Source organism: Vipera ursinii (assembly GCF_947247035.1).
Source record: "Vipera ursinii genome assembly, chromosome: 10".
In the NCBI taxonomy this organism is placed as follows: domain Eukaryota; kingdom Metazoa; phylum Chordata; class Lepidosauria; order Squamata; family Viperidae; genus Vipera; species Vipera ursinii.
The window spans coordinates 17,187,821-17,199,375 of NC_139520.1; the positions used below are offsets into that span (position 1 = coordinate 17,187,821).

Sequence of the window (11,555 nt, forward strand, 5' to 3'; positions counted from 1 at the left end):
GGGTGATTGGTCAGTTTGGGTATGGATCAAAAATACCCCCAATCTTGTGTCTAGTCAGATATTCAAATCTAACATAGGGAAGCTTTGCTGATCAGTTATTCAAAAAACTCACACCTAAAACAACAACAACAAAAAAAAACACCACCAGCTTCTGCCTCCTCCTTTGTACGTATGTGCATGTTATTATTTTATTATTATTTTTAAAGGCTGACATTTGAAGTTTATGTGGAGGTTAATACCAGCTTGATATACACCACAAAGAAGATGGCTGAGAATGAATTATTAACTCACAGTGATTAACCTTTCTCAAGATAACCTGAAATTGCTGGGAAGATGAATGTGAGGAGTAGATTGCATATTTCCTTGGATTGATTGATTGATTGAATGATTATAAGAACCACAGTTTTCTACTGTGAGTTTCAGCTATGAAGCCTAATTTGTCCTATCGCATATCCTATAGCAGTAGAAACTGCTTTTTATTGATTATGGGAGTGTATGAAATAAACAGAATTCAAACTTAAGGCTGGTCTTACAGTTGTAAAGTTGACTGTCTTAGATGCCTTCAAAGCCTATGGGGTTGATAGTGCTTGCAACGGTACGTAGTAGCAGCTGTTTTTCAGCCAGGGACAAGGGGAAAACTTAATAGATAGAGATTTCATGTGCTAAAAAAATAATCTGCCCGGACACTACTTAATTTTTGATATGTCAGGTCATGACCTGCTGCTTTTAGGATGATGACCACCTGGGCTGTACCGTACCCTACCCTACCCTACCCTACCCTACCCTACCCTACCCTACCATACTATTCTACATCCAGACAACAGATTTATTAAGAGATGAAGGACTCCTCCAACTTCTGCAGTGTCTTACTTTTTCATTTACTTATAATCTTTTCAGTAATGTTTTTTTAGGACTGAATTTTCACGAGACAGTTTCTTTTTTTTTAAAGAAAGCATCCTTAAGATCTAGAAAGAAAGATCTAGAAATAATGCTTGCTCCAAGGAAGTCATTTTTTTTCTTTCAACTGAGTAACGTGAAACAGACAACCGAACAGCTTTGAGCTGTCCGTGGTGCTGATTCTGCCTTCCAATGTGATTATAGGAAAGTCACAACAACATGGATTTTAAATCCCCACTCTCTGAACTTCAGTAATTTTATTTTATTTTATATTATTATTTTATATTATTATTTTATTTTTAAATAAATTAATTTGGTTCCTTTTATTTCAAGAGTGCCCTGTTTGAGATCCCACAGACTCCTGAAACTTCCAAAACATTGTTATCACTCTCAGAATGTTGTCAGCAAATAATAATTTTTCCTCTGAATGGAGGGAAATGTTAAATTTGTGGAGATGGATCATATTAACTATTCTAAATGAGTTTTATTTAATTTAGTTAAAGTGTCATTGCTTTGTTCTGCTCCTAGAAGCATTGTTAATTTTCTCCCCCCAGAAACCTATCAAAAGCATCATTTATATGAGATGGGTGGCCCATTCATTGATTAAATAAAATATAAATAAATGCAATAATCAGTGCATTCCTCCTTTAAACAGAGGCATAGAAATCCTCTCAAAAAAGATACGCTTTCAAGATGTGACAGTTTAAAGAAAATGACAAAACTGCATCTGCCTTACAGACTTCTTAAGGATAAAATACGATTAGATCTTCTTTCCTTTTTAAAAATGCTTCTTAAAAATGAGGCTTTGTCCAATCAGGGTGGTGCTACGGCGTGCCAAATGTCACTTCTTAATCATACCAGCGGTGTAACCAACTCCTCACAGTTTTGACAGCAAAAAGAAAAAAAACACACACACACCAGCTCCTGCTTTCTCCAGCAATATAGACATATGAAAGTGATTGATCTATAGTGCACCCTCTTTCTGATGCTTCATGTATTTATACAGACACTTCTTTTCAAGGACAGTCCATCCATCACATGGATATCTTCATGAGCTTCAGGAGACACATATAATGCACTTATTGTATTTCAGGGCAGACATGGGGTGTGCAGTGATATGATATGGTTCATATGTAATAAGTAGGGTTTTGATAAAGGAGAATATTTGTAAGTTCAGGGCTAAAATGAGGGGTCCTTGGTGCTCCCTGAGCTCGGTGCCTTTCTTGCAGACATTTCATTACATAATTAGTAATATCAATGCTAGCAAGTTGATCTTAATTGGGTAATCTAGCAAACACTCATTTCTAACACTCATGATGTTACTCTAGTTTGGGTAATGAAATGTCTGCAAGAAAACAAGTTCAGAGAGCACCAAGGAGCCCACAGTCGTCGTCGTCGTCCTCCTCCTCCTCCTCCTCCTCCACCTCCTCCTCCTCCTCCTCCTCCTCCTCCTCCTCCTCCTCCTCCTCCTCCTCCTCCTCCTTTCTAGCACTGATGATGTTACCTAGTTGGGTAATGAAACATCTGCAAGAAAACAACCAAGTTCAGAGACCACCAAGGACCCCTCAATCCTCTTTTATTCTATACATGCCTTTACCTGGACTGAACATTTGTTGGTATTGATTGATTGTCTGGTTACCGAAACGAAGGCTTTGCACGAGCAGCGAGATCATGGCTAGAGAAGGTAGGCACTAAGCAAGTCACATGATTGCTGAGAAGTTGGCTTATTTATGAAAAAAAATGTTCCTTGGCATTACGTTAACCATGACAAAGTGCTGCCTTGAACCCCTCTGCCCTTGAATTCTTAGCATTTTCTAGATACGTCTCTCCCCCTTATTTCCACTAGAATTATATTTCTCAACATCGCTGCAATAAGCACTCAACCTCTTATGGACCGGAGCCCTACAGAGGAAAAACAAAACAAAAAACCATCCTCACTGTATTTTTTTTTCAGATTTTTAAACACAAAGAGAAACATGCCATTATCTTGATCAATACAGAAATGAGGGTTGTCAGAGATATTTAGATCAGAGAAGTGGAGGGCATTTCTGTGTGCTTGTGTCTTTGCCTGGACAAATCCCTGCAGTTTTCTTGGCAAGATTTTGGGAATGGTTTGCTGTTGTCTGCTTCTTAGGAGTGAGAGAGATTGACCTCAGTGGCCCAATGGTGCATTAATAGTTTTCATTCAAGTCAATGGAGCTGACCAGTGAAAATATAATTGCTCAGAGCTATTTAGTAATTTGGATTTCCCTAACCAGTTCCTTTTACTTGGGCCGTGGACAATGGTGGACCAAATATTAACGATGTGCAATTTTTTTATTGGTAAATTCAATATGAAGGCAATGTGAACCAATCTCCAGACGGAATCCCTGAATCAAATTAACTTTCTAAATCAAAGTCAGATCCAAATGCGAATCCAGTTGGATGCCTCCAAATTAATTGAGACAATCAAGATGTTCTTATGCATGCTCAAAAGAGGCGTTGGCTTAATCAGTTTGAAAATCAGAATAGAATCGTTCTATTTTAATAATGGACTCTAAATGTCTCAATCAAATGAGATCAATTTTGGTGAGTGAATCAATAAGTTGAATTGAATTTTGCCCAGTTTATAGAGGACTACAAAAAAAAGAGATGGAATATATACCAACGCAAGAGAGAGGGAAAAACTGGTGAAGATCTGTTCTTCCATCATCTGTGAATGTTGCTTTTATCATATTGTTTTGGTTCTTTGTGATAGCTCTTCCTCCCTCCCTCTCTTTCTCTTCCCTCTCCCTCTCCCTCCCTCTCTCTCCCCTCTCTGTCTGTCTGTCTGTCTGTCTATATCTATCTGTCTGTCTGTCTGTCTGTCTGTCTGTCTGTCTGTCTGTCTATCTATCTATCTATCTATCTATCTATCTATCTATCTATCTATCTATCTACCACTGTATCTCAGAAGTCAAAATTTTTAAGAACCAAGCATTAAAAACGGTGGCCAAACTACCCCATAAAACAGCAACAAAACTCAGATAAACATAACATCCTCACCACTCCATCATCCAGTCACATCTGAAAGCCTGCTCCATCAGATTCATCTTGACAAGCTTTTGAAAGACCCCAAAAAGAAGGACGAGCTGAATCTCCAGGGCCAAGGCGTTCCCTAAGGTCAGGGCATTCAAAGAGAAGGATAACTTCCATTTCCATGTTGCCTTGGTCTCTCTTGGTCGGGCGACTCTAAGCATGAACCTAGCTAAATTGATTCAAAAGGAGATGGCCCCTGAATTATCTTGGAGCCAAGCTGTAAGAGGGCTTTGTTGTCCCCAGCCAACATTTTGACCTGGATTTGAATATCTATTGGTAGCCCGTGCAGACACTCCCAAGCAGACATTTTAGGGTAATAGCAGCTTTTACCCATTAACACTCTGACTCTTGTGGTTTACACCTACTGTTGCTTCCAAGCTATCTTCAAAGACAGCCATATACACTGTCTTACAGTACATTTGAGGTGTTGACATCACGAGTCACTACCGCTAGATCATCACAGACATGCTGTGTTCAGCATATGAAATATCAGCTCCAGGTTTGCCTGCTTCCCTCAAGGAACTAATGCGCAAACTCAGATTCACCAAAACTCAATTGTTATGGTCCTCTATCATGCTGCGTCTCCTCCTTAAACCAAACAATACAGGGGACCCACATGGTTAGAAAGCTGGCTTGACAATCTGCGAAGCCATGTTTGAGACCCAACTGCTGCTGCGTGGCAGGGTGAGCTCCCCTCGTTTGCCCCACCTCCTGCCAATCTAGCAGCTTCAAAGTTTTCAAACGCAAATAGATAAATAGGTACCACTTTGGTGGGCTCATTAATGGAGACATGAAAGGAGCCCCCAGTTGGGCATGCCCTGGACAACAGCAATATCATTTCAACCCGGAAGCACTTTGGTGCTTCTGATACAAATACGACGACCGACCCACCCACTGTGTGAGGGTGAAATCTAACAAACTGGTTTACACAACGTGTTAGGAGAATTGCCAGGTCCCTGTGAGACGCTGAATCACAGTCTCTGATGCTTAGCTTGCCCTGGAAGTGCAGAAGTCGCCATGTGAACAAGTGCAAAGAAAGGAAACTTAAACTAAGTTGAGATTGTGCTGAACATCAGGCAGCGTATCGCCACATGATTCAGCCTGGCCATCTTCTGTCAGTTCCTTCCAAAGGCAGACGTCTTACTCTGTCAGGGAAAGCAAATGAGAACTTCATTTGTTTTGCCTTTGGGATACCAGCTTCTCCTCTTTGCTCTGATATTTTTAACTGACGCGTTTGGCATGCCGAGCAACGTCCACTTGGAAATAAGATGCTGAAATTCGGGCGGTTGCGTTAGAACTTTCAGGCCTTGAATCTTAATTGTGCTACCTCAGCAGAGCTACTGAAATATCCGTGGGAGAATGGTCTCTGTAGGATGGAGGAAGAGGGGGAGAATGGGTGTTTCCCACACCTTGTTTATAATAGGTACTTCCTCCATTGTTATTTGTGTTGTGCTTCTGGATGGAAGTACAAAATAAACAGGTCTTTGTCCTAAATCTGAACAAATGAATCAGGTGTGTATGGAGATCCTCGGTCACCCAGGTCATGGCTGTTCGAAAGGTGCTTTCTTTCAAAAGGCAACTGGACTTTCTTTTATTATTTTTTTCCTTGAAAATGTTTCACTTCTCATCCCAGAAGCTTCTTCGGTTCTGACTGAATGGTGGAGAATGGAAGGATTGTGTTTTCTCCAGGAAAAAAAAAAGCAGACTACAGAATTCAGGGGACCCTGAGGGCACAGAAGTGGCCTCAAGGGCTCTCAGAAAGAGTGAGAATGACCTCATGACTGCAAGAAATATATATCCTTCCATTCTCCACCATTCAATCAGAACTGAGGAAGCTTCCCGGATGAGAAGCGAAACATCTTCTAGCAAAACAGGAAAGTTCAGTTGCCTTTTGAAAGAAAGCACCTTTGGGAGAATTGAATCCTAATTTAGGATGCAGCAAGCGGCTGTTTTACTCCTGGTGCAGGCTACACAAAACTGGAATTTGTTGGTTGAGTCTATTATCCAAGTCAGGATTATGACTGAGTATTTTGTAGCCAAGCTGGAATTGCCAGCTTGGTTTTGGTTCATGAATCAAGGTTTCTCTGGGGCTGCTAAGCCAAAATCCCAGTCTGGCTGTCATGCTAAATAAACCCATCCTAGTCTATATAGCTGATCATTTACGATAGTTCAGATTTATCATCCGAGACATGTCATATGTCAGATTTAAAGTCACAAGTGCAGCCTTTATATGAAACAAGAAGGATCTCTTAGATCAGCCGAGAAGCATTTAAATTATCAATGCACCTACAAACTCTTGATCTCAAAGTGTGTTTTTTTTAAAAAAAAATAAAAGAAAAGAGATGTATAAAGCTCAGAGCAGCTATCAGCAAAGTCATATCTTGCAGGCATCCTTAGGCTTTGACATTAAACTCTGTGAGTTATTTGATGACCATTTCTTGTTCAAATAACAACAAATACCCCAGATTTATTCATTCATTCCTTCAGTCAGCCCATCTATACTCCCAGCATACTTCTCACTGCAGCTCATAAAATAAAATTTAAAAAAACAACAACCCACGTGCAATAAAAAAGGTTAAAAACAAAATTCTACTTAATACTAAAATCTTTTAACAATCCGATGCCTCATAAAAGGGAAATTAATCTTTGCTAGAGGGGTGCATGTTCTGAAAAAGATTTGGAAGAAGCATTTTGACCTTACTTGAGTCCAACGTCTCTTTGTTAAAGCAGCTCACCTCTCTCCATAATCCTCCCCCCCCCCCCGCCACCCCGGCCCCAGGTTCTTTGAATTTTTTTTTAAAGGAAGAATTTTAAGTAGGGCTATCAGTTCTTGGATTGCAAATTCTGAAATGACCATGAGAGGGCAGCCAAGAGCTAAAGAGGACTTTGCACCAAGGGAACATCTGGATTTTTGCATCCCTTCATTAGTAGCCCTTGTGGGATCCTTGGTGCTCTCTGAGCTTGGTTGTTTTCCTGCAGATGTTTCATGACCCAACTAGGTAACATCATCAGTGCCAGAAGGGAGTGGGTTTGGCTCTCTGTTTATGTTCTTACTGGCTCGCCCTGTCAGTGTGTGCGTGCGTGTGTGTCCTTGGTGGTTTCTCGATTAGGCTGTTGTGTATTGTTAGCTTCTTCGTCTGACTTGGTAGTTCATTGATTGTTGGTCTAGTATTAATCCTGATGTTACAAGTGGCCCTCGAATTGAGACTACAATTGAGCCCAAATTTCTGTTGCTAAGCCAGGCAGTTGTTAACGTGAATTTTGGCCCATGTTACAATTTTTTTTTTGCCACACTTAAGTGAATCGCTGCAGTTGTTAAGTTAGTAACATGGTTGTTACTGGCTTCCCCGTTGACTTTGCTTTGCAGAAGTTTGCAAATGGCGGATCCCTTGCCTCCGGGACATTGCAACTGTCACAAATACACGCCAGTTGCCAAGTGTCCTAAATTTTGATTTCCTGATCACGGAGACGCTGCAAAGGTCATACCTCCGCTTTTCTGTTCCACGATACTCTGAGCAACAAAGACACCGTAAAAAGGAAAGTGATACCTTTTCAGAAGCAATAATAGTAGCAACAATTCAGGGTCAGGATACGCTCTGAAGTCTTTAGCTAAATCACCAATTAGGAATGCTTGATTTAGCATCTGTGATATACTTGTTAAAACAGAGAGAAAAAAGGGGGGGAAGTTAAGCACCCCCCCTCCCCATTTACAGCTGTAGCCTAATGTTGGCAACAGACAATCTTCTCTCTCGCCTTTCTAAAAAAGGGAATTAGACTATTTTGACTATCACAAAAATAAAACCTGGATACTATAAACCTGTCCTTTGTCCAGCACAACACACAGAAACAGTGCCAACTCTGGATCCAACTTAGAAATGACAACATTGAAGAAGGACAAATTATTTGTTTTATTTCAACTCTGCGGAGATTCACAAGGACCCAGCTTCAACGATCCAGGATTTCCTAGAGAAATCTCTTTTGCATGAGAAAGCAACTTGTGTTCTAGGACAGGAAGGATGTGGCTGGCTGGAAAGGCAAGGATTCACGTGGAGGAATTCCCAATGAGCCAAACAGGAAGTGAAGTGCTTGAAAAAGAAAATGGCCCTAAAAGGCAAGGAAGGATTAATATGGTGTGTGGATGGATGGATGGAGCTCAGTGCTGTAAACTGTATGGCAAGCCATCCATAGAGAGTTGTTTTGCTCAGCACCTGCTTCAGTAGATTTTCTGTGCATTTTTGCAAATCATGTGTGACAATAGTACATTGGGAAGGAAGGAAAGAAGGAAAGAAAAGAGGGAAGGAGGGAGGGAAGAAAGGGTAGGGGGAGGGAAGGAGACGGAAGGAAAAAGGATGGAAAGGAAGGAAAGAAAAGAGAGGGAAGAGGGAAGAAAGGATGGGAGGGAGGGAGGTATTTTGAAAGAATGAAATAGTTTGTTGAAAGCCTGACAACCATCAAGGTGAACATTGCCTTTAAAATTTAAATTCCACATTCAGTTCATCTCTCCCAAGCCAGAATAGGCTTCTGCTATCTTGAAGGAGGTATATATACATAAGCACATATCTGTTTATATGTTGTTGTTTTTTAACAAACTGGAAAAGGTTACCAAATGCAAACCTTTCTTCCTCAAATCAATATTTGATGGTTTCCCTCCCGCTCTACTCAGCTAGAGTCAACATCGCTTCCTTCCCCCTCTCTCTATTTTTCTGTCTCTCTGACAGGAATCTGGTTAAAGAAGAGAGGAAACGCGGCTAACTAAACATGTGGTCTATAAAATCTGCTTTTATTGTCTCAAGCTGTAAGACACACACTTAATTACACTGTCGCTACTCCGATAGCTCACGTCATGTTAATCCAGTTATATGTTTTCTGTCTTATTAAAATACATTTTTACTCTTGAATGCAGCTGCTTTATAACATGATTTTTTTCCCCCACTGCAAGACTTTTACTCATGTGAAAACAGAACAAAACCACCCTGTAATTCACTTTGCACGGTACATTGCCAATGCAAGCTTTCTGTAATTTGGGAGAATAGCTGGACAGCCAATCGTATGACAGCCTAAGCAGTGTTTCTCAGCAACTTTAACATGTGTGGCCTTCAAACTCCCAGAAGCATAGCTGGCTGGGGAATTCTGGGAGTCAAAGTCCACATACGTTAAAGTTGCCAAGGTTGAAAAATACTGGCTTAGGCATTGGCAGAAGGCCCAGCTGAAGTGGGAAGAGTCATGAGGCAAACCTTGCCCCTTACAGACCTGTGGGTGATAGAACATCACAACATAGAATAACGAGAGTTGGAAGGGACCTAGTCCAGTCCTCCACTCAAACAGGAGACTCTAGTCCAGGGGTAGGCAACCTTGGCTCTTTTATGACTCGTGGACTTCAACTCCCAGAATTCCTGAGCCAGCATGGCTCAGCTTGGAAACCTCTCCCTTTCCTCTCAGCGTGGCTGGCTCAGGAATTCTGGGAGTTGAAGTCCACGAGTCATAAAGCGGCCTAGGCCTAGGCCAGGGGTAGGCAACCTTGGCTCTCTTATGATTTGTGGACTTCAACTCCCAGAATTCCTGAGCCAGCATGGCTCAGCTTGGAAACCTCTCCCTTTCCTCTCAGCGTGGCTGGCTCAGGAATTCTGGGAGTTGAAGTCCACGAGTCATAAAGCGGCCTAGGCCTAGGCCAGGGGTAGGCAACCTTGGCTCTTTTATGACTCGTGGACTTCAACTCCCAGAATTCCTGAGCTAGCATGGCTCAGCTTGGAAACCTCTCCCTTTCCTCTCAGCATGGCTGGCTCAGGAATTATGGGAGTTGAAGTCCACGAGTCATAAAAAGAGCCAAGGTTGCCTACCCCTGCTCTAGTCTATACCGTTTCAGACATGATTGTCCAGTCTCTTTTTGAAAGCCTCCAACGATGGAGCACCCACAACTTCTGGTATTCGGATATTCTGACATTGCCGTGCAAATTCAGAAGGGCGGAGCTTGCTTTGTGACATCATAATCACATCTTTCGTCATTTTGGCCACACCATGGGTGCCTGCTTGATAGTGCTCAGGAGGGGCATTCTTCTTAGAAAGTCTCGTTCCATTTGAAGAGAGGTTTTGCTTTTGGAAGTTGTTCATTTTTTCCTATTTGGAAACCGCTTCTGGACTTTGTGCTCGAGGTGGGGGGAAAAAAATGAAACTTTGAGTTTGGGTTTTACCGATTAGACAGGTTTGCTTCTAGAAAGGGCTAGTTTATGCTGTGATGTCAAAGTAAAAAGCTGAGGTTTGATGCTGTTATCTTATTGCAATGCGCCAGAGGGAGTCAGAAGTCAACGCCTTTTCTTTCTTCTCCCCCTTTTCCCTACACTTCACCCTTCCCTTCTCCCTCCCCCATTTTCCTGCTATTTTCTTTGCTATTTTTGTATTTTATATTCTAAGCCAGACATGTCAAACACAAGGCCCGGGGGCCGGATCTGGCCCGCGAAGTGGTTTCATGTGGCCCGCGAAGCCACCCTGGAAACAGTGAGGGAACGGCCCCCGCTGCCTTGGCCCCGGCCCAGAGACCCTCCTCCTGCCAGAGACCCTGAGATCTGTCCCACTCCTGCCCAGGCCCCCATAGGCACCCTTGATGCGAACGATGTAGAGCTGGCCACGCCCACCCAGTAGGCCATACGCACTTTAGCCACACCCACCCAGTAGGCCACGTCCACCCTGGCCATACCCACCCGGCCCGCTGAGGGCAACCGCAATGCTGATGCAGCCCTCAATGAAATTGAGTTTGACACCCCTGTTCTAAGCTAATAAGAAAGGTATTTGAAGGTGGTGCATTTTTTCTCCAAAGGAGAAAGGAACTGCGCTGAAATTCCCACGGAGGAACGATGCCATCCCTGCCTTTTTTTAGCTACAAGGCAGCACCAACGAGGTCACATAACTGATCATTCCTTTTCGTTACGCAGTCATTCGTCTGACGTTCTACAAACTTCCCATGGTTTGATTCACTTCCAGTAGAAGACCTCAGGAGGGCAGTCTTCTCACTGGACATCTCCCCCAACTGACCAAAGCAGCCAAGGAAGGCTTGGAAGGATGGCCAGGAGGACATCCAAAAAAGTAACAGTCATCCTGCCGCCTTCGAGCATCTCCAGAAATCCAGTCAGGTTGACAACACTTCCAAGAGATATTTTTAAAAGTGCTGAGGATAAGCTAGCAAAAAAACACTTTTCTTTTTTTTTTTTGGCAAGGGGAAATTAAAAAAGCTCAAAGAAAAAAGACAAAGCAGATTTTAGCAGGGTTAGATATGAAATAAATCTTTTTCAGCAGGGAGGGGGAGGATAGCTATGACCCCTGACTACACATATGAGGCTAAACAAGAAGATTCCGAATGAAATTTCTCGTTACTATAAAATCGTGACCTTCTAGGTTAAAGATTATTATTGTCTGTTCTCCTTGTCCTTCTGATAGTTGGACTTTAGCCGAGCTCTCATGGTGTGCTAAGCAAAATAGGGATGGTTTGATATTGGCTTAGTGTGTTGTATTGCTCCAGTCACCATGTTCTTGCAAAACATGCTTTGGGGCTTCTAACTCCCAAATGAGTATAAATATTGATGTTTGGAGATGACTAGTCAGCTTACTGA

The 11,555-nt window shown here is 42.2% G+C and overlaps 1 long non-coding RNA gene across 1 annotated transcript in view; it reads right to left on the bottom strand.

Annotated features, from left to right (window-relative positions):
* The window catches only part of LOC310645094, a 296,214-nt gene that overhangs the window by 232,725 nt on the left and 51,934 nt on the right, over window positions 1-11,555 (bottom strand). The gene's annotated exons all lie outside the window — the stretch shown is intronic.